Source organism: Lotus japonicus, chromosome 4 (genome assembly GCF_012489685.1).
Source record: "Lotus japonicus ecotype B-129 chromosome 4, LjGifu_v1.2".
NCBI classification, from domain to species: domain Eukaryota; kingdom Viridiplantae; phylum Streptophyta; class Magnoliopsida; order Fabales; family Fabaceae; genus Lotus; species Lotus japonicus.
The window spans coordinates 17,723,354-17,744,767 of NC_080044.1; the positions used below are offsets into that span (position 1 = coordinate 17,723,354).

Consider the following 21,414-nt stretch of genomic DNA (forward strand, 5'->3'; position numbering starts at 1 on the left):
TGAGAAAGCTTGACTGACGGAGGGGTAGACAATGCACTGTTTGAAAACATGAGGGGTAGAAACGTCGACAAAAATAGAGTAGGGGCATAATTTGCACAAACTTGAAACATCAGGGGCAAAAAATGCTTTTTAGCCTTTTCGTTTTTATAACAAAAAAAAAGAAAAAAAGCTTTGGACAGGAGTTGAACCCAAGACTGTATAGATTTGGGTTATAAGAGTTTCCATTGAACCATAATATGAGCATTTATGATATACGTTTTACTATATTTATAAATGATGTCAAAAATACATTTCATTTGATATTTTTTTATAGACTAATGGTGAGCAAGCGATTTGGCTCCGCCCCTGGCTACAAGCTATCTCAAGTAGCTTATAGCTCATTAAATTTATTCTAATTTTTATCCTTATTATTTTATTAAAATTCCACCATTACCTTTATATATTTATAAAAACACTAAACCTATTTTCCCCTCACACTTACGTATGTAGTTCCCGCCACCATTCCCGCCACACCGCTGCGCACCACAAGCAGTCGCGTGCCTGCTGCTTCAACTTCCAATTACTTCTTTTATTGTCTTTAATTTGACGAAATTATTAAAAAAATCAAATAAGATGTGGTTTAGATATAATCGTTGGCCTGCACTATGTCATGATTCTCGACCATTATACTTTATAACCATATTGTCTCTAACATACGTTGTGCGCTCATATGTTTTACCCTTAATAAGTGTGTTTCATGTGTAAATGGACACCCTTGTGTCGTCAGTGATCAAGAGTGTTAGCCATGATCCAATCAAACCCTATCAGACACCCTTGTCCGTCAAATGTCAATACCATGATAGCATCATATTGGGTTTAGGGTTTAAGGTTTAAGTGTCATTCATGATTCAAGTGTAACCTTATGCAAAAAGGATAATGAAATAAAATAACGTATGATTCGGTTTTTTTTTTATAAGCAACGTATAATTCGGTGACAATGGTGAGACATTTTTAATTCATTACAAGGTAGAAAAATAAAATATGATTAATATTATTAAAAAAAGGTTCAGTTAGGATTTGAACCTTCTACCTTAAACCACAAACAAAATCACTTGGCCACTTAGACAACGCATGATCATTGTCTTTTTCCTCAACAGAAGTCAATATAATAAATATTAATTGTTACACAGTGTTGTAACACACAATTCATCAAGCTCCTCCACTTCGCAGCTCACAAACAATGACTGCATCTTCGTTTCCTTCCTTCAATAGAAATCCCACCTAAATAGACCCTAATAAATGTGTCACCATCAAAAAAGGAAAAAGTTGCACTTTGTTCAAAGGCTGCGAATTAAATCCCACACCCACGTCTGTTCTGCAAGCCCTAAGGTTCGATGCCTAAATGACTCTCTTTCTTCTTCCTTCTTTCCAGACGCATGCAATGTAGTGGTGACGATTATTCTCTTCAACACATTCCTAATGGGCATCACATATCCAAAGATGTATAAAATGTTGATTTTTGGGTTTCGTTTGAAACATTTTTTCCCTAAATTTCCCTCATATCATCAAACAACGAACACCAATCTGAAAGAGTCATGGCTCGTAAAGGAAAGACCCCTCGACGAAATCATCTCAGAAAGCGTCCATGGGGAATTGACGACAGTCAATCCGTTTCCGGTCCTTTGTTCAGTCCTAGGGTTGAAAGAGCCCTTCAAGCCAACGCTGACAAACAGAAGAAGCTGTCGTCTTTGATAATACTTTCGTCAAGGTATTTGTTATGTAATCGATTCTGCGTTGCAAATAGGGTTTAGGGTCTGATTCGTTTAATTGTTCACAATTTTACAATTTAAGTTCTGCGCATTGTTTGTTCATTATAACGTTTGAAATCCAACTGTTTACAACAAACCCAACTCACTCAATTAGTCTTGTATTTTCAGTAACCAAGAAACCGAGATTCATTCCAAACAAGCAGATGAATTATGCGATCTGCTGTCTCCTACACAGAAAGACTGTCAACAGAAGGATTTACATGTGAAAGAAGAAGATAAGGTTTAATAACTTGCCTTTTCTGATTATGTTTCTTCTGTTTCTTGAGTACAAACATTAATTTTGTTTTTCTACATGACTTAATTCACAGTTCTCTGCATTAAATTCAAATTTGGAAAAGGTTATCGTAGCAGTAGGTATGCTTAGCCAGGCACTTCATAGCCCTCAACAATATACTAAGTTGGCTTCAACATCCCCGATGCACCTTTGTGTGACTTCAACAAACAACTGCACAATGTCTGAACAAATGGTTGCTACTGAAAAGATCCTACAAAAGTTTTTGCAACCTGATGAAGAAGCTCCAAAAGACAAACAAGATCGTGTAATGGCCAAGGCAAAGGGATTGGTGAAGAAGCTTTTTAACCCACCTGTAATGGATGAAGACAATAACTTTGTCCCTGGACTTGGACCTATAGTATGCACCCCCCCTGCATCACCATTATGGGTTCCAAATGTAAGTATCCATTTTATATATCATTGTCATCATTTGATACACTTAAATCCTTGAAATTAATTTACATTGTCATTCACCATTTTTTAAATAGTGGCTGACTTCAATGTTTGGGAATACAAATGTGATGCATTTGAATCATGTTGAGGCTGCTGTTGCAAATTACATCTTCAGTCCAAAACAGAAAACAGATTCTACACTGTAAGTTTAATACTATGTCGTTTGTGGTTGTATTTGAGACTTACAACAATTGCATACCCTTATTTATAGACTTTATATGTTTTGCAGGGAAGAAGTCATTGTGAAACTTGAATGCAGGGATGCTTATGCCTGTCGGAAGGATATGTTATGTCTTCAACCAAGAAGGAAGCTTCAGGATGAGGTGAATTATAATCTAAAGGTTATTAATGGAGATATAGTAATTTTATCTGATCATATAGTTTCTGCATATATTGACCTTACATGCCAACATGCTTACACTCAAGGAGCGAGAAAAGTCCTTCTTCCCATCAAAATGGTTCATGCCTACTGCATTTGCTGTGAGTTTTATTCATATCTATGAACAAACGATATTAGTTTTGTAAATAGGGAATCATAACTCAAATTTCACCTACTTTTTGCACTGTTATCATGTCAACAATTTATCCAGTCTTGGACCGCAGAATCAGCTGACATGATCAAGTTTTACCAGAAGGATTTCATGGGAAAAATCAACTATGTGACCAAGGTACACTGATGCTTTATTAAGTTTCAAAAATTTCCATTACATGTAGTCTCAATTTGTGTTTTACTCTTGTAGATATACATCCCTATGAATGACAGTGGCTACCACTGGTATTTAGTTGTTGTTGACTTTGTCAACAAGCACTTGGTGCTGCTTGATTCCTGCCCAGATCCACACAGGCATGATTTCAGGGTGTTGGACATAAAGCACATGGTTAGTAAATAACTATAACTATAAACAACATTGTATTAGATTCCGACATATCGTTACTATTTTTATATCCATCAATCCCTCATTCATTGTCTCAGGCTATTTTTGTCGAAAGAATATTAATGGATAAATCATTCTATGCAATGGGAATGGCAAGGCCTAAGGTCTCAGAATTTAAGATTGTTATACCAGAAGGGCTGACCATGCAGAAGGATAAATCGTAAGTTAGATTTCATGTGCTCTATCTATGCTTAAAAATGTTTACTTAGCTCTAAAACTAACTTGTGGTTGGGCATGTAGGAATGATTGTGGCATCTTCGTGGCTAAATGGATGTCACACCATGGTTTCAATGACTACAAGATTGAGGTGAATAAGTTTTTCATACTTATTTATTTTTTAAACTATTTACAACAAATTTTTAAATTTTTATCGGTATTTATGCAGGTTGATGAAGGTTCCGGGTTGAGGCTAGCTCTGGACTTGGCAATGAGTCAATTTAACAACAAACATGATGTCCTAAGCAATAAAGATTTGACCTGCATGGACATATGCAAGGAGGCAACTGTGGCAACAACTTGAGATTTATGATCTGTTATGCCCTTTATCAATTTTGACTTTATCAAAAGCTTTTACCTTCTGATATTTACATGCTTGAAAGCGTGTTGAATCATGAACTGTTATGTCCTTTAAAAAATTTGACTTTATTTATCCCGGTTATTTGTTTGGAGAACTAAATATTCAAATGGTTGAATGACTATAATTTTGCTTTGCTATATAGTCAGTTTATATCTATTATGTCTTGTCAAATGTAGAAATTATCAAATGTTCTAGAATAATAGTGCTATGTTTGGTAAAAAAGTGAGGCAAAGTTACAATCATTAACATGTTTTAGGGGAAAAAACTGTGTATCCAAATGTTTTGAAAGTTGTGATTGATAAATCATAATTGATATGTCTTTTTTATAAATTGTCAATCCCCGTTTTTAGAGAAATTTTGTTCTTAACTTTTATTACTATTTCAGTCACAAAAACCCTGAATCAAATAATTCACCCGAAGCATTCATCATTTAGTTTGCAAAATTATATTTTTCCTCACAATTTTTCCAGATATTTTCCACAATAACAATTTATATATCAAGTATCAAAATAAAATGTTAGTGTTTAATTTTTCTATTGAGTATTTAGTTGAAAAATTTCCATTTATTTTACACATTAATAATTGAGTCATCAAGTATCAAATTAAAATGTTAGCGTTTAATTTTACTATTAATTATTTACTCAAAAAATTTCCATATATTTGCCACAGTAACAATTGACTTACCAATTATGCAATTAAAATTTTAGCGTTTACTTTTCCTATTAAATAAAAAAAAACAATTCTGCTCACTAATAAAACACACACACACGTACACTCACAAATTGTTCATCTGGGATCGCATTCTGGAGCTTTCCTTGAAAACAGCTGTGTAAATGGGCAATCGAAAACTAGCCCCATTCTTCTCCAAACGCATCAGCCACCCTAATCATCACAGCATTGGTAAACATCAAGGCTAATTCAATTTTGTCTTGAGCACGGTGCCAAATGGCTGCGGACACGCGAATTCAAACCATACTCGAGCATCTCAACCGGTGCAATATCAACACACGATGCCTCTACCCTTGAATATATGAAGAGATTTCAACAACTACTGCAAAGGTTTTTCGACACCGACGAACTTTCAAGGTACACACCTTTTTTTTTCTCAAATTAGAAGCTAGGGTTTAAATTTTCCTCGTCTATCACCTTGTTTATTGCTTCCAGTGTGATTTCGATTAGAATCTTTTAAGAGTTTTGTCAACTCAATTTAGAAATTAGGGCTTTAGATTTCGATCTATATCATGAAGTATAATGCCTTTCTGTGTGATTTGGATTAGAATCGATTAAGCGTATTGCCAGTTATTGTTCTACTTCAATCTTCAAAACTGCTTTATCTTCGACTTCAACCTGTTAAATGTTTGATGATTTCGTTTATTTAACATTGATATTATTAACATGTTTGAGGAGTTTGTCATGATAATGTGTGTTAGGTTATCAAAAACAACCATAAAATCATATTTCAATGTTTTCCCCTTTTCTGAGTTTCTTACTCAATTAAATGATAATTGCTACCTCTTTATGCTTTTTTTAAGTTATTTCCCATTTTCTGATCCTTTGTAAATTCTCACATTTCTAATTCCAGACTCAAATGGCAAATAGACTCATCTGCAAGCCATATTTTATTGACAACGATGACTTATTGGAGTGGAACATACCAGGCGCCAAACGTATTCATTCTAGTTCGCTTATGCGCATAAATTATGCTGCCGCTGAGGAAACCATCTTTCCAGAGCTTGTGAGAGAATTCTGGGGTGGTGCCAGGTTCGATGAAACAGGGACATTGAGAGGGCAGGTTCTGGACTATGATTTGTCATTTGACATCGATAGAATCTCATATCTTCTACAAATCCCAACTGGAGGAGAAACATATGACAGGGACTGGAAACGTCAGAAGGACATTGATGATATTAACCAAACTCTGTATGGCGCTCATCAAATCTCCAATGCAAATGCCACTCGCATCATATATCTGACCCCCGATGCCAGCCTTGTTTACCTTATGGCTGTCAACGTATTTTGTCCAAGGGTATCTCATCAGAACTATATCACAGATCTGGATGTGTTCATCATTTATCACATCTTGAAGAAAATTAAGTTAGACCCTGTTAATCTCGTCTACCAACATTTGAGGCGTGTCCAAGCAAACACCGCCATGAGCATTCCTTATGGATTTCTGATAACTGTATTCCTACGGGATATGGAAGCGATGCGCTTTGCTGGGTGGAACCAATTTGATCGACAAGAGGCACGGCGGATGTCATCTACCTTTCTTGAATGCAGAGGTGTTGGCACTGAGGAACCCCCGGAGTCTGAAAGGGATGATGATGATGATGATGATGTTATTGCAGCTGCTGCTGCTGATGTTCATGATGGTGCTGGAGATGCTGGAGATGCTGAAGATGACCATGGTGTTGATCTAAATGATAACAGTTCGGACAATGAAAGCTCATCCAATGTTGTTAATTTATCTGACTGTACTTCAACCTCTGGTAGTATTTTTTCAGGTCTCACTACAAGGAAGAGGAAGAGAATTCTTCCTGGATCACCTTCATCGCCAAATTAAATTTCTTTATGCTGTTATCATTATGTCTATGACAGTGACAATTTAATGGCTACTTATGCCATGGTTTGTAATTTTTGGGCCTTGATGACAATTATTTTGGGCTTCATGACAATTATTTCTGTTTGATTTCAATTTGTTATGATTGGAAATCTTTTAATGACTGATTTTATATCTACTTTTATCTTTAGTACTTGATTTGTGAAATGCTCATCCTTATTGATTTGTATGGAAAAACTGTCATCCAGATACAACCTACCTTTGCAATTGTCCAACATTCTCATGTACACATCTCATATGTTTCATTCCACTACATCTAGGGTTTTTGTTTATAAATCAAGATTCACATTGGAGATCAAATAAATCACTTTCCATGAAGCTTGTGCAAAATTGAAACGTGTTTTCATTCATTGCTGAAGATAAATAAAATTTTCCATGAAGTATGATTTTCATCCTAAAGATTAACAATGAACAAATATAACTTTAGCAGTTAACTTATAACCCCCAAATTTATAAAATTAACCATAATCCACACTTAGTCTAATACAAGAATTCCAAGACAATAAACCCAACAATTACAATTTCAAAATAACAAGCAATAACGTAATTAGGACTACCACAAGAATTCCAATAACTACAGTCAACAACATTTGGTCCCTGGACTTCATTCCATCCACCAGTTTTTGAATTTTAGCATCTTCATTGTCATGGACACTATTCTCTTCACATTCATCTTCTGGTTTAACAAAACATCTAATCGCTTGATTCCTTGGTTGGCTACAAGTACGTTGTTGGAGGCGACGAGGAGGATCAGCCCACACAAAATAGTCACACTTCTGTAAATAAAGTAAAAATATGTCATTCAAACAACTTGAATCAAGAATTTGTGTTACATACTAGAAACGATGATTACCCTTGTAGGACAATTATAGAAACGACGTCCATAGTTCAAATCTGTCCAGGATGTCCTAAACGAAGCTAACAGACCACATTTGCATAACCTTTCATGATCCACATGACTACAAGATCCTGGGGAGCTATGTGATTGAGATGTCATGATCTTCATGTAACACCTACTCAAAATAGGATACCACACATAAGTTCTAGCATGCCAATAATAAGTATGTTCATATTTAAATTTGTGAATTTAAAAATCCAATACATTCCATTCGCGAAATTAGGAACCCTAGATTTCTCATTCCATAAATCTGGGTACAATCAGCCCCAATTCGCAAAATTAGGAACCCTAATTTCCCAATTTCGTAAATCTTGGTACAATCAGCCACAATTCGCAAAATTAGCAACCCTAATTTCCCAATTTCGTAAATATGGGTATAATCAGCCCCAATTCGCAAAATTAGGAACCCTAATTTCCCAATTCCGTATATCTGGGTACAATCAGCCCCAATTCGCGAAATTAGGAACCCTAATTTCCCAATTTCGTATATCTGGGTACAATCATCCCCAATATTTACGCATTAGATAAATCATGACTTATGATTTACCAATAACGATCCAATTAAACTCTACCGCTTCTAATTTATCATCTCAAAAAACTAGGGTTCCATTAGATCCCAACCCAAATGATCACCCAATCGACAAATTAGGGTTTCAAAGAACAGTAAGAATATGGCAGCTACTACTAAACAAATTAATCGTTAATTTAGGGTTTCTAAATAAAAATTCCGAAACGGAAACGAATGAAACATCTCACATATACAAACTGACAACACTTACACTGAAACAAAAGTAATCTTACCTTAACTCAGCAAACAAACGACGATTAAATAAGATGAAGAAGAGAACAGAGGTCGAGGATCGAGTAAGCTACGCTAATGCTTCTAGAACCATGTTCATCCTCTCCGTGCTCACAAGTTGTTTCCAGAAGCAAATGGGGAAAATGATTTTAACTGAGGTAACCTCAATTTTACTAGGGTCATGTATTAAATAATAGAATAAAATTGGGGTCGTTTCATAATTAATGAAAGTATAAGGATATATTAAAACACTGTGTAAGTTCAGATCATGTGCTTAAATACTATTGGTCAGTCAAATTCCTGTACCTACCCATGTTGAAAATTGTGGGCACCAGAGCAAACACCTGAAAAAAATAATAAGATGAGAAATAAGTGAAATCTATATACTTTAGAAAAGAGGAAGATTGTGAGCCCCACCTATATGATTTGGCACTCAAAGAATGACTCTCACCCAACCCCTCTTTACATGACAAGTGTCACACTCCTATTCATTTGGATCAAAACATTACAAGCCCATTTCCATTTGCATTATGTATGGAGACTCATATATTTAAAACTCCATATTTTACTTCCAATTTTAAGCACTGAACTCGAATTTGAAAAATATTAATAAATAAAAAACGTTACACATTAATTTCAATGACTACTCTATTCAATTGTTTCCATCTTTGAGAAACAATTTTCATTTCGAAATTTACACTATAATGCTAATTTCAAGTTCGAAATTGACCCTCACTCATTAATTGGTTTCTCCGTTGGCATTGGTTGATTAATCAGTGATTGATTGTCGTTTTTTTTTTAAAACACTGCAATTTATAATCGGTTTTAAAACTCCCTATTTTCCTTCCAAATTTTAAGCAATCTACTTGATTAGCAAAATTAGTAATAATTAAATAACGTTAAAGATTAAATTAGGAGAAGCATCATTTCATCAAATATTCATCCATTAACGGTTAAAATTATTTAAATCAAAATCTTATGTAGATATTTATTTTTATAATTAAACTTTTTTTAAAAAAAAAATTTTAAAAAATTTGAGTGTACCCATTAATGGTTAAAATTTTTATTTGAGTTTTGTATGGAGGCCCATTATTGAAAGATTTTTTTTGTTACAATTATTGAAAGCATTTTGAATAACCTTTTGAATGCTTAAATGAATTTGAAATTGACCCCCTCATTAATGAATTTCTTCGTTGGCATTGAGCAGCATTGATTCCATTTATTTGTTTGATTTATTTTTATAAAAAATAAAACGGCTATTTTGAATGAAAAAGAAAAATTGAAATGGGTAGCATTTAAAACAAACAACTATGGAATACAAACAGGATTCAAAAAACCGCAAATCAATCAAAAAATTATTGATTTGCATCTATTTATTTGATTTAATTCTCTTAAATAAAAACCGCAAATTTAATTGGAAAAGTCAAATTAGCATTGATTTTATTTACTGCTATCCAAATTTGAGCATATGTTCGAATGTAATCAAACTTGCATTTAGTCATCTTATTCAATTCAAATTCAAATAATTTTGGTTTCTAATAGGAATCATAAAAATAATTATTGTATTATAAAAAGTCTATGGAATATTCTTTACACCTTTTCTCATCATTGTGAGCCCCACCTAGCTGATTAATCACCTAGTGTTATTATTCAACTTCATCAGTGCTTCCATTTTTCACCAACTATTAGCTTTGAAATATACTTTGTTCTAATGGCAATTGACGATCTCGCCACCCTCGATGCCTCGAAGGAGAACTGGACTATTGTTGCAAAGGTGAACCGTTTATGGCTTAGTCCGAGCTTATATGGCTCGAAGCTTCCATTTTCCATGGACATGATTCTTATGGATGACAAGGTGTATTACTTTTTCACATAATCACCATGTTTTAAGTTTTTTTTTTAATGGTTGGTAAATCTCTTATGTTATCTGTTTATTGAATTTCAGGGTTGTAAGATTCACACTTCGGTTAGAAAGACTCTTATATACCGATTTCAGGTATATACTCTTTTCAAAGATTTTTGATTTTAAGTTACTGTTCTAAAAGTTGGCTTAATATTTTTCTGATTTAGCAGATGTGATTGGAATTCTCACCGGTGCAACTGGTGAGCAAGAATGAGAAGGATGGGGAAAAGCAGAAGAGAATTACTATCCAACTTGACCAAGATGGGTACACTCAATGTTCAATGCTTATTCACATTTAATCCATCTTTATTATTATGAAATCGGTTTTATATTTTCCCATTTTTTTGAATAGGGTTCGGGTTGAATGCGCCTTTTTTGGCAAGTATGTTGCTGAAGTCATAGGTTATCTTGCATCGGGAGATGCAACAAATGTTGTTGTGGTTGTGCAGTGTGCAAAGATCAAGCCCTTTAAAGGTATTTAAAAGTTTGATCTGGTGTCGAATAATCAAAATATAGTTGGTGGTGTTTTTTTTTTCCTTAATCCTAATTTCTTTTACAGGTAAGACAAGTCTCTAAAATGTTTATGGGGCTACAAGGGTTCTTTTTAATCCTCTCATACAAGAAGCTGCTCCTCTCCGAACTCGGTGAGTTTTATTCTGATTTTTAAATCTTTTTCAATTTTTTTTATTCATATCAAATTATGAAATCGGCTATCTTCCAGATTCTTGGAATTAAATGATACTGCTGCACATGTGATTAGCCCGCTGCAGGACTCGGCAAAAAAATCTACCCTTGAAGATGATTTCCTAAAACATAGTGATGGAAAAATAATTGAGCAACTCAAAGATCTTGCTGAGGTATACTCTTGACTTTACAATTCAATAATAATTTATATTCCATATTTAGTTACAATATATATTACACGTTTTTATCTTCGAATTTAATTTTGCAGAAGTCCTATTGTGTTGTTCTTGGTACTGGTAAGTATATTGCAGAGGGTATGAATTGGTGTTACCCTGCGTGCAAATGTAGCAAGAAGGTATATCTTGCTGACGGAATGTATTTCTGTGAGCCATGTAATCGGCACGTTGTTTCTCCGACTCACAAGTTAGACTACAACTTCGTGTGATGGATTCAAAAGATACTGCTACCTTTGTCATTTTTTATCAGGAGGCTACTGCGCTTCTAGGCAAATCCTGTGCAGATCTGCTTGAAACTACTGTACGTATATTTTTGGTAGCGTATGATTCAATTTAGAATTTATGTGTATATTATTAACAAGTTTTTAATATTTGTTTTCCACAATTGCAGGGTTCTGATCCTTTAACAATTCCCACGAAAATTTTGAATTTGATTGACAGAACCTTTTTATTCAAGATTGAAGTCGCAAATAGTTTCCATTATAAGTTTGAGAAATCATACCGTGTCAAAAAACTTTGTGTTGATCAAAAAATTATCAATCAATTCAGAGCGGCAATGACCTTCCTGCCTGTAATTAGTTTACCTTAATATGACATTGGTGGGCTAAACAACGTTTTCTATTTCACATTTTTAAGTTGGTCTGTTCACATATATTCTTGAACTTATTCTCTGTTGTACATCTATTATACAAATATATCTACAAAATAAACTAAATCGTCGTGCAACGCACGGGTAAAAAACACTAGTTCAGATAGAAGAAAAAGACAAGAGGGAATAAATCAAAATCATTTTCAACATGTGAGACATTTCATACACCAAAAAATGATACATAGACATTTATGGTTTAGTGATAGTTTTTAATCGCAACAAACATAAACAACAACTAAAATATATGTCGATTGAATGTCTGTGAAAAGTGAATATTCAACAATTCATATCTGTCATGTACTCCCTCCGTTTTAATATACGTGTCAATTTAGATAAGATGCACACATATTAAGAAATGCAATCAATTTTGTTAACTTTTTAAAACATATCATTTGTTTCCTCATTTTACCTTTTACAATGTATTTTTATCACTCCTTATTTATTATTCTCATAAGGGCATTATATGTAAAAACATCAATTAATGCTCCATTGAAATTCTAAGTGAACAATTATTGTTAAATTTTTTCTCTCTATGTGGACAGTTATTATGAAATGGAGGGAGTAGTAATATTCAGCGGCAGCATTGCTTCGATATTTTTTCAAAAGGGGAGTAGTACATATGTTTAAAGTAGAAAAAAGAAAAAAAATGCTCCTATGTATGAGAAAAAATTGTTTATGTGCTCTTGTAGATTTTGTTTGTTTAAGAAAGAAAAGAGAGATGGACTGGGCGAGACCCTAGGGTCCCCCGCCCAGAAGCGCTGGCCTAAGGCGAGGAGCGGACCAGGGACCTGGGCCTTCATCCCAGAGGCCCAACCGGCCCATTAGGATGATTTAGAGGCGCTAAGCCCAACTCCCCCAACTATAAATAGGGGAGGGATACCAAATGTAAAGGACTTTTAGCTCATTTATGAAATAACAAGATTGAAATTCAGTTATTCTCTCTCCAAAGCAGTTACGCTCTCATTCTCTCTAGGAATCTCACATCACGTTCCTTACACCTTAGGTACTATACCTCATCTCGATGTTCATGATGGAACATTTGGCGCCGTCTGTGGGGAACAGTAGATTTTGATTCTCGGACTACGTGGATTGCAATTTGGTTTAGAGAAATTTGATTTTCTGTGAGGTTTTCTACGATTTGAAGATTTTTGGTCGAATTCTTGGTTCATCGACGGAGCCTGATGGAATCGTTTCGCCAACGGTGTAGCGAGGAACCGGAGCGGAGCCGCGTTTCTTCCCCACGCACCGCAAGGTTAGATAGACATCGCCGGGCAAAAGCACGCCGTACACTGAGTGGCGACTTAAGACTGCAAAATGAGTGTCTGCAGGAGCAATTGAAGTACTATCACCTTAGGCGGTGGAATGAAGAGGAGAAGGAGGCTGAGGCTGTTGCGGAGGTCAAACCATTCTGGGCAGCAGTGCGAGAGGTGACCATACCGGACGATATGACAAGCCTCGTGTTGGAGACGTACGACGGACGAACCAATCTGCAAGATCATCTGCTACGTTTCAATGTGAAGATGGCGATAAGCGCGGTTTCTGATGCGGTAAAGTGTAGAATGCTTCCGTCCACATTCCGAGGCGCAACAATGACCTGGTTTATGGCCCTGCCAATGGGATCCATAAAGAAGTTTCGCGACTTCGCGTCGAAATTCCTGGGCCAGTTCTCTGTCGGCGAGGTCGAGGATCTGTTTCAGATTCGGCAGAAGGAGCGAGAGACGTTGAAGCAGTACATGGAACAGTACAGCGCCGCGTCCGCAAGATTTGAAGAGGCGGAACCTCGGACATGCGTATGAGCTTTTAAGAGCGGATTGTCGTCAGGAAAGCTGAGCTGCGAGTTGAGTAGGAAACCAGCGAGCTCGATGACGGAGGTACGCACCCGAGCGAGAGACTACATCATAGAAGAAGAAGACGACGCATGTAAGAGTAAACGGTTGAAGGCGGCAAAGGTGTCGCTGGCGAGGAAACGGATACAGGACAAGGAAGCAAGTAATGTGCGGAAGGTTAAGGAAGTTGGCAAATTAATTAAGGAATTCAAGGGAAAGCCACTCTATTCGAGAAAAAATAGCGTGGAGCGCAAGCGCTCTCGGCGGGCAACTAACTCTCGCCGACGAAAGAGGCCAGAGGGGAACGCGGGCGATGAATTGGCAAAGTCACTCCTGGAGGCGACGGTTGCGGAAACAGGCGAGGATGGCGAGTATGGAATTGACCACTGGCACGACGTCAAGGGTCGGTCCAAGTGGTATAGTGTAAACTCAGTAACATGTTTTTTTCAATTGGAAAGGATTATACTTGTTTTTGTTGTTATTTTTTAGCTAGTAATTAATTTCTAGAAAAATTCATTAAATTGGTATAGTGTAAACTTTATTTTTATAAAAGGAGAGATTATTGTATTTACTGTTTTTATAATTGTCTAAAAAAACACAATATTTAAGATCCATTAAATACGTGTATTAAATACGTCTTATTTTTTTAAAAATGGAATATAAGTGTTTATATTTTTATTAAATGATAATAAATATACGCGTTTAAAAAACTTTAAATAGCTTAACTTTATTATTTCTTTTTTAAATACGTTATTTATTTGTAAAGACAACTTTTTATCATTTTTTTTAATTGATTAAAATTTAATGTATTAAAAAAACATGAAATTAGTGTTCTAGCAAAAAAAAAATTAAAACAATAAAAACGGTTTTTTAGAATTGAATATAGTAGCTGTTTTTTAAACTGTTGACTAAAAATTAATCTTTTAAAAAAAGTTCAAAACGTGTATCAAAATCTCTTTTTTCTTATTATAACATTATGAATTTAAAGCAACTAACAAATAAATGAAAGAGTGTACGAGTTTATGGTATAATTAATTGATATTTTATCCCATTTTTAATGTGTTATTAATTTCCTATAATAGGTGATATTAATTTAATTTAATAATTATTTAATTTTGTAGTTAGTGTTTCAAAATGTATATCCCCATGAATTTTTTTTAAAACGGGTTTTGTGTAGTGTAATCCTAACATTATATGTTTTTTTTTACTAATTTAGTAAATAAATCATTAATACTAATTTAATAATATAATAGGTAATCGTTTATTTAATAAAAAATTTGAATGAAAATCAATGTATACTATTTTTTTAATTAAATATCAATGTCTAATAAATTAAATTAAAAGTGTTGAGATTATACTGATATGCGCGTAACCAAATTTTTAGTCTTTGTGCTTGGGAAAAGCTTCAGGAACTCATCTTCTTCAGTAACTTTTAATCTTTCAATCACAACGTTCATTACTTGAGTATGAACTGCGTCACACTCAAATAATCTGCGTAGAAACAAAAATTATGTTGTTATTTATCATCTAAATTTGTTCAAAGTAATATGAAATCCACAATATGTACATACCTGTCTCTGTAGCACACCGCTTGTTGAATGTCAGGATTGAACACTAATTTAGTGCAGTTTAACCCCGCGGTTAGCTTATATTCCCCTGGGAAAAAAATTAGTGATCGATTGTAAGTTAAAGTTTGAACATGTTGGTTTATTATATAAAAGTTTATGTTTGTTTGTTGCTCAATATAATTAAATGTACCTTGATGCATTGTTACTACTCCCAATAATATGATAATAACAACATGTTTGTTGTCTTCTGAATTTAGAAGTGCATCCAATTCGTTGACAAATTGGCCGTATAAAAAATATTTAATCTTTTTGCTGGAAAAAAATTAAATAATAGTTGTTAATTTTCTTCCCTATGAATTTAGAGAAATTAATAATTTTAATTTTTTACGTATAAAAGCAAACTTACCCTTGAGATTCAATTTCAATGTCTCTGCTCTTCGTATAGACTCCGTTCCGCTCATATCTGTTGTAATTTCCGACGTGCATTACTTTGCCCATAAAATTTGTTTTAATGGTAATGTCAATACATGGAAGTGTTGATGTATTTTAAATTATTTAAATGAAGGTCTTAACTTACCAACTAAGAACCGCTCGTCAAAGTCAGGGTTTAGAACTTCACGCACATTGTCAAATATCATATCACACACAGGAAACACATCTTTATTATAATGAACCATCCTTGTTCTACTTTACAAGTGTATCTTGTAGATATGTGTAGATGCACTAAGACCTCATAAATTATGTCATACCCATAAATATTCAAAACGATATACCAAACCTTTAGTGATTCTGTTGGCAAAACATACGTGAAGGTTACGCCTACACTCTGCATGGATTGTTTGACCCTATAAATGAAGGAGTTTCATATGAATGTATGTCTGTGAATTAAATTAAAATATATTTAGATATTTAATAATAACAAAATTGTTTCTAATGACTCGAAGAATTAAGGTCCGCTCTTTTCCGATGTATCAAAAAAAAAATTAAGGTCCACTTTTCTTTAGAAGGATTGATTTGGGAGACAAAAGAGTTCATGGTATCAGCGGTAGAATTCACGCAAACTAAGTTAGGATTTCAAATTATGAGTTGGAAGTATGGTTGAGCATGATTATTTGACCCGACCCAAACCCGATTTAACCTAGCCAAAAACAGCATGAACGGGCGGGTTGGGTCGGATGCGTCAGAACGGGTTAATCCGCAATGGTTCCAGATGGGTAGATACAGTTGGGTTCGGGTTGAATAATTAAAAACCATCAAAACCCGAACCCGCCCGATGTGTAGCGTATTTCAACGTTGAACAGCTGTACCCAGTTATCTACCATTCAATATCAGCTCAAAAGCTACCACACGTTTGTGCAGTTAGTGTCACTCATGGTACTTTTCAATGGTAGAAAATAAAAAAAAAAGCAAGAAACATCTAGTATTATTTTATTCATGAAAAGTGACAAGTCCCTTTCACTCATGAAAAAGTCTGAGGTCTATCATAGACCAGCTATAGCCTAGCCTTTCACGTGAATTAAGTTATTAAGATGTGGGAAAAAAAACTAAATAATCTTTCGTCACTTTCTCTTCTTCACATCATTTTCCCATATTCCCAGACTTGCTCTCTCTCTCTCTCTCACCACACACCACCGCCAGTCCACCGCAATCCTTCTTTTTCTTCCCCCTTTCTCTTCACGGCCAAAACGCGAGGGGCCTTTTCCTCCTCCTCACAAGCTTGCTCATGGCGACGACCATCAAACCGCGGAGGGAGCACCATAGTTCATCATCTTCAAACATGAGAGCTTCTTCATCTCTAGTGGTGACACTGCGCATCCGCACTTAACCACCTACCTTGCCTCAAACGTGGAACACAACCTCTATAATACCCGTTCGAACCCACCCGCACAACCCGCTCACCGATCAACCCGCACCCGACGTATCCGATTCAACGTTTGGGGGAAATAGGTTGAGATTTGTCTGATCAAAATCCGCCAAAACCCGAAATCTTTCACCCGAGCCCGCCCGAAACCGACCGTTCTCAGGCCTAGTTGGAAGGATCATGATATAGTTGGTTAGGTTAGTCTCTATTTATAATGTGGAGGTGTAATAGGTATCAACATTTTCGGTCGTCATACGCAGTTCTATTAGTGTGAATTTCGAATTATTACTCTTGTCAATAATTTGATTGATATAAATAATTTGTCAATAATTAGGTTAGTCTCTATTTACACATGAATACAACGTTAATTGATTAATAAGCATTTTAGACGTACCGCATTTGTCTCTAAATAAGTCAATAATTTGAAGCATTTTTTAATGAATGAAAAAACTATTTAATAAGGGCACAAATTTTATAAATATTAAAAAGAAACAAAACAGGAAAATGTCATTAATTGCTTTTACCATTGACTAATTATGCATTTAATTACTCATTATGGAAAACTTTTTTTTCAATTTATAAAAGGGGTTTTATGCTTTTGCTTTCTGTTTGTTGTCATGTGCTGATTCGCATCATCTCCAATAGCGAGCGGAGCTATGTTTTTGTTGGGTTATGTGGTGTTTCTTTACCATATCTCCGTCCCCGACAAATGTTCATTCTCTCTGGTGGTATAGTCCTTGGTCTGTTTTGGACCTTGTCAATGTCGCTCGTGGTTTTTCCTGCATTTTTGTGCAGCGTAGGTATTATTTATGTGCTGGATTTCTAAAGTTATATCTTTGGGCGCACCTGAGCAATTTTATTTTTAAATATTTTTGCAATATTGGAGGGGAGTATGCTCACTTTGTTGCGTTTTGTATGTACCATCAACCAATCTATCTAATAAAACTTTTGCTTTCAAAAAAAAAAGAAATTAGGAATTAGTAGTTATTATGTTTACCATTGACTAATTATGAATCTATTTTTTAAACAATTAAAAACGTTTTTTTATTTTGATTTATAAAAGGAAATGATTTCAGCAGTTAATTTGTGGAAATAATTAATTAATTTCGAATATTAATTTCCTTAAATAATTAATGAATTAAATAAGTAATTAATTATTTAAAAAGGTTTTTTTTAAATAGAATATAGCATTTATTGTAATTAGGATTTAATGTCTTTTATGAATTGACTACAAATTAATGTAATTAAAAACGGGGAAATGTCATTAATTGCTTTTACTATTGATTAATTATGCATTTAATTGCTTGTTATAGAAAACATGTTTTTTTCATTTTAAAAACGGAAATTTATTTAGTAGTTAATGTTATTGATAATTTAAAACAGTTTTTAATAAATGAAAAAAGTATTTAATAAATGCACAAATCACGTAAATTTTAAAAAGAAACAAAAACGGGAAAATGTCATTAATTTTTTTATATAAGAAAATTAAAGGAAATAATTAATTAATTTTAATTTTAATTTTTTAAATAAATAATTAGTTGAATTAAATAAGTAAGTAATTGATTTCCTCTTGTAACAAAAAAAAGTAATTAATTAATTCGGCAGTTTTTTTTAAAAAATTTGACTATATCATTTATTGTATATAGCATCTAATGTCTTTTATGATTTGCTTACAAATTATTTCAATAATTTAAAACATTTTTTAATGAATGAAAGAACTATTTAATAAGTGCAGAAATCACGTAACTTTTAAAAAGAAACAAAACGGGAAAATTTCATTAATTGCTTTTACCATTGACTAATTATGCATTTAATCGCTGACTATAAATTTTTTTTTCAATTTATAAAAGGAAATTATTTAGCGCGCAGTACGTTAATGTTATTGCTAATTTAAAGCAATTTTTAATGAATTAAAAAACTATTTAATAAGTGCACAAATCACGTAAATTTTAAAAAGAAACAAAACGGGAAAATGTCATTAATTTTTTATATAAGGAAATTAATGAAAATAATTAATTAATTTCGAATTTTAATTTTTAAATAAATAATTTGATGAATTAAATGAGTAATTAATTGATTTCCTAATATAACAAAAAAAAATAAGTAAGTAATTAATTCGGCAGGTTTTTTTTTTTAATTTGACTATAGCATTTATTGTATATAACATTTAATATCTTTTATAATTTGATTAAAATTACGTCAATAATTTAAAGTATTTTTTAATAAATGAAAAACTTATTTAATAAGTGCACAAATCACGTAATTTTTAAAAAGAAACAAAAAGGTAAAATGTCATTAATTTTTTATATAATGAAATGAATGGAAATAATTAATTAATTTCGAATTAATTTTTTTAATAAATAATTAGATTAATTAAATAAGTAGTTAATTGATTTCCTCTTGTAACAAAAAAAAATAAGTAATTAAGTAATTAATTTGGCAGGGTTTTTTTAAAAAAAATTGACTATATCATTTATTGTATATAGCATTTAATGTCTTTTATGATTTGAATATAAATTACGTCAATAATTTAAAGCATTTTATAATGAAGGAAAAAACTATTTAATAACTGCACAAATCATTAATTGCTTTTACCATTGACTATTATGACAACCTACACACGCTTTCAATCTCCAGATAAACTGCATCCTCCTCCATCATGGCCATGGCGCGTCCACCTAAGGACTTTCCCTTGCCGGAGGAGGACGGCGGAGCAGGCTTCGTCCTCCAATCCAAAGGTCAATGGTGGCACGCAGGTTTTCACTTAACCATGACGATCGTTGGCCCAACCATACTCACGTTGTCGTACGCTTTTAGAGGATTGGGGTGGGTGCTTGGGTTCGTGTGTCTCACCGTGATGGGCGCTGTCACGTTTTACGCTTACTTCCTCATGTCCAAGGTGCTCGAACACTGCGAGAAATCCGGCCGCCGCCACATCCGTTTCCGGGAACTTGCCGCCGATGTCTTAGGTTCGGGATGGATGTACTATTTTGTAATCTTCATCCAAACGGAAATCAACACTGGAGTTGGAACAGGGGCAATCTTGCTCGCTGGGGAATGCCTTCAGATCATGTACTCCAACATTTCACCTCATGGATCCCTGAAATTGTACGAGTTTATAGCAATGGTGACAGTGGTAATGATATTTTTATCCCAGCTTCCCTCTTTCCATTCCCTGCGACACATCAACTTGTGTTCACTCTTCCTTGCATTGGGCTACACCATGCTTGTGGTCGGTGCCTGTATTCATGCAGGAAAATCAGAAAATGCCCCTCCAAGGGACTATTCCTTAGAACCCAAGAAGTCTGCAAGGGCCTTAAGCGCCTTCACCTCTATCTCCATACTCGCAGCAATATTTGGGAATGGCATATTACCCGAGATACAAGCAACTCTAGCACCCCCTGCCACAGGGAAGATGGTAAAAGGCCTTGCTATGTGTTATGCTGTGATTTTTGTGACTTTCTACTCTGCTTCAGTTTCTGGATATTGGGCATTTGGAAACAAGGCTAGCTCAAACATTTTAAATAGTCTGCTGCCAGATAATGAACCTGCCTTGGTTCCAACTTGGGTCCTTGGACTTGCTGTCATCTTTGTTCTTCTTCAGCTCTTAGCAATTGGCCTGGTTTATTCTCAAGTTGCTTATGAGATTATGGAGAAGAAATCAGCAGATGTGAAGCAGGGGATGTTTTCCAAAAGAAATCTTATTCCTCGCCTTGTTCTTCGATCAATTTACATGATATTATGTGGGTTCATGGCAGCCATGTTACCATTTTTGGCGACATCAACGGTGTGATTGGTGCTATTGGTTTCATCCCTCTGGATTTCATCCTGCCTATGCTTCTGTACAACATGACTCACAAGCCATCAAAATCATCCTTAACTTATTGGGTCAATATGTCCATTATGGTGGTGTTCACGGGTATAGGAATCGTGGGTGCATTCTCTTCCATAAGGCAATTGGTTCTTGATGCCAACCAATTTAAGCTATTTAGCAGTGATGTTAAGGATTAAGCATATGTACAAGTACATTGGTGTATGCAATATAAGGTTTTTTCAATTTTTAGAAAAAGGGGAGAAAGCAAACAGACAAAAGCACTGTCCCTGTGGCATCACTGTTTTACTTAGCTAACTTCTTGTGAGCTTGTGCCTTGTAATCTGCAAGTTCCATAAGAGCTCGTTTGAATACCCGTTAAAAAGTATGGAAACGGAAAAATTGCACATTTCAAAAAAACCATTGACTAATTATGCATTTAATTGCTGACTATAAAAAAAGTTTTTTTTCAATTTATAAAAGGAAATTATTTAGCAGTTAATGTTATTGAG

General features: G+C 34.3%; 1 pseudogene; it reads left to right on the forward strand.

The window, feature by feature from the left end:
• Window positions 1-19,756: 19,756 nt before the first annotated feature.
• LOC130712394 (probable GABA transporter 2) lies at window positions 19,757-21,158 on the forward strand (annotated as a pseudogene).
• The last annotated feature ends 256 nt before the right edge of the window (window positions 21,159-21,414 follow it).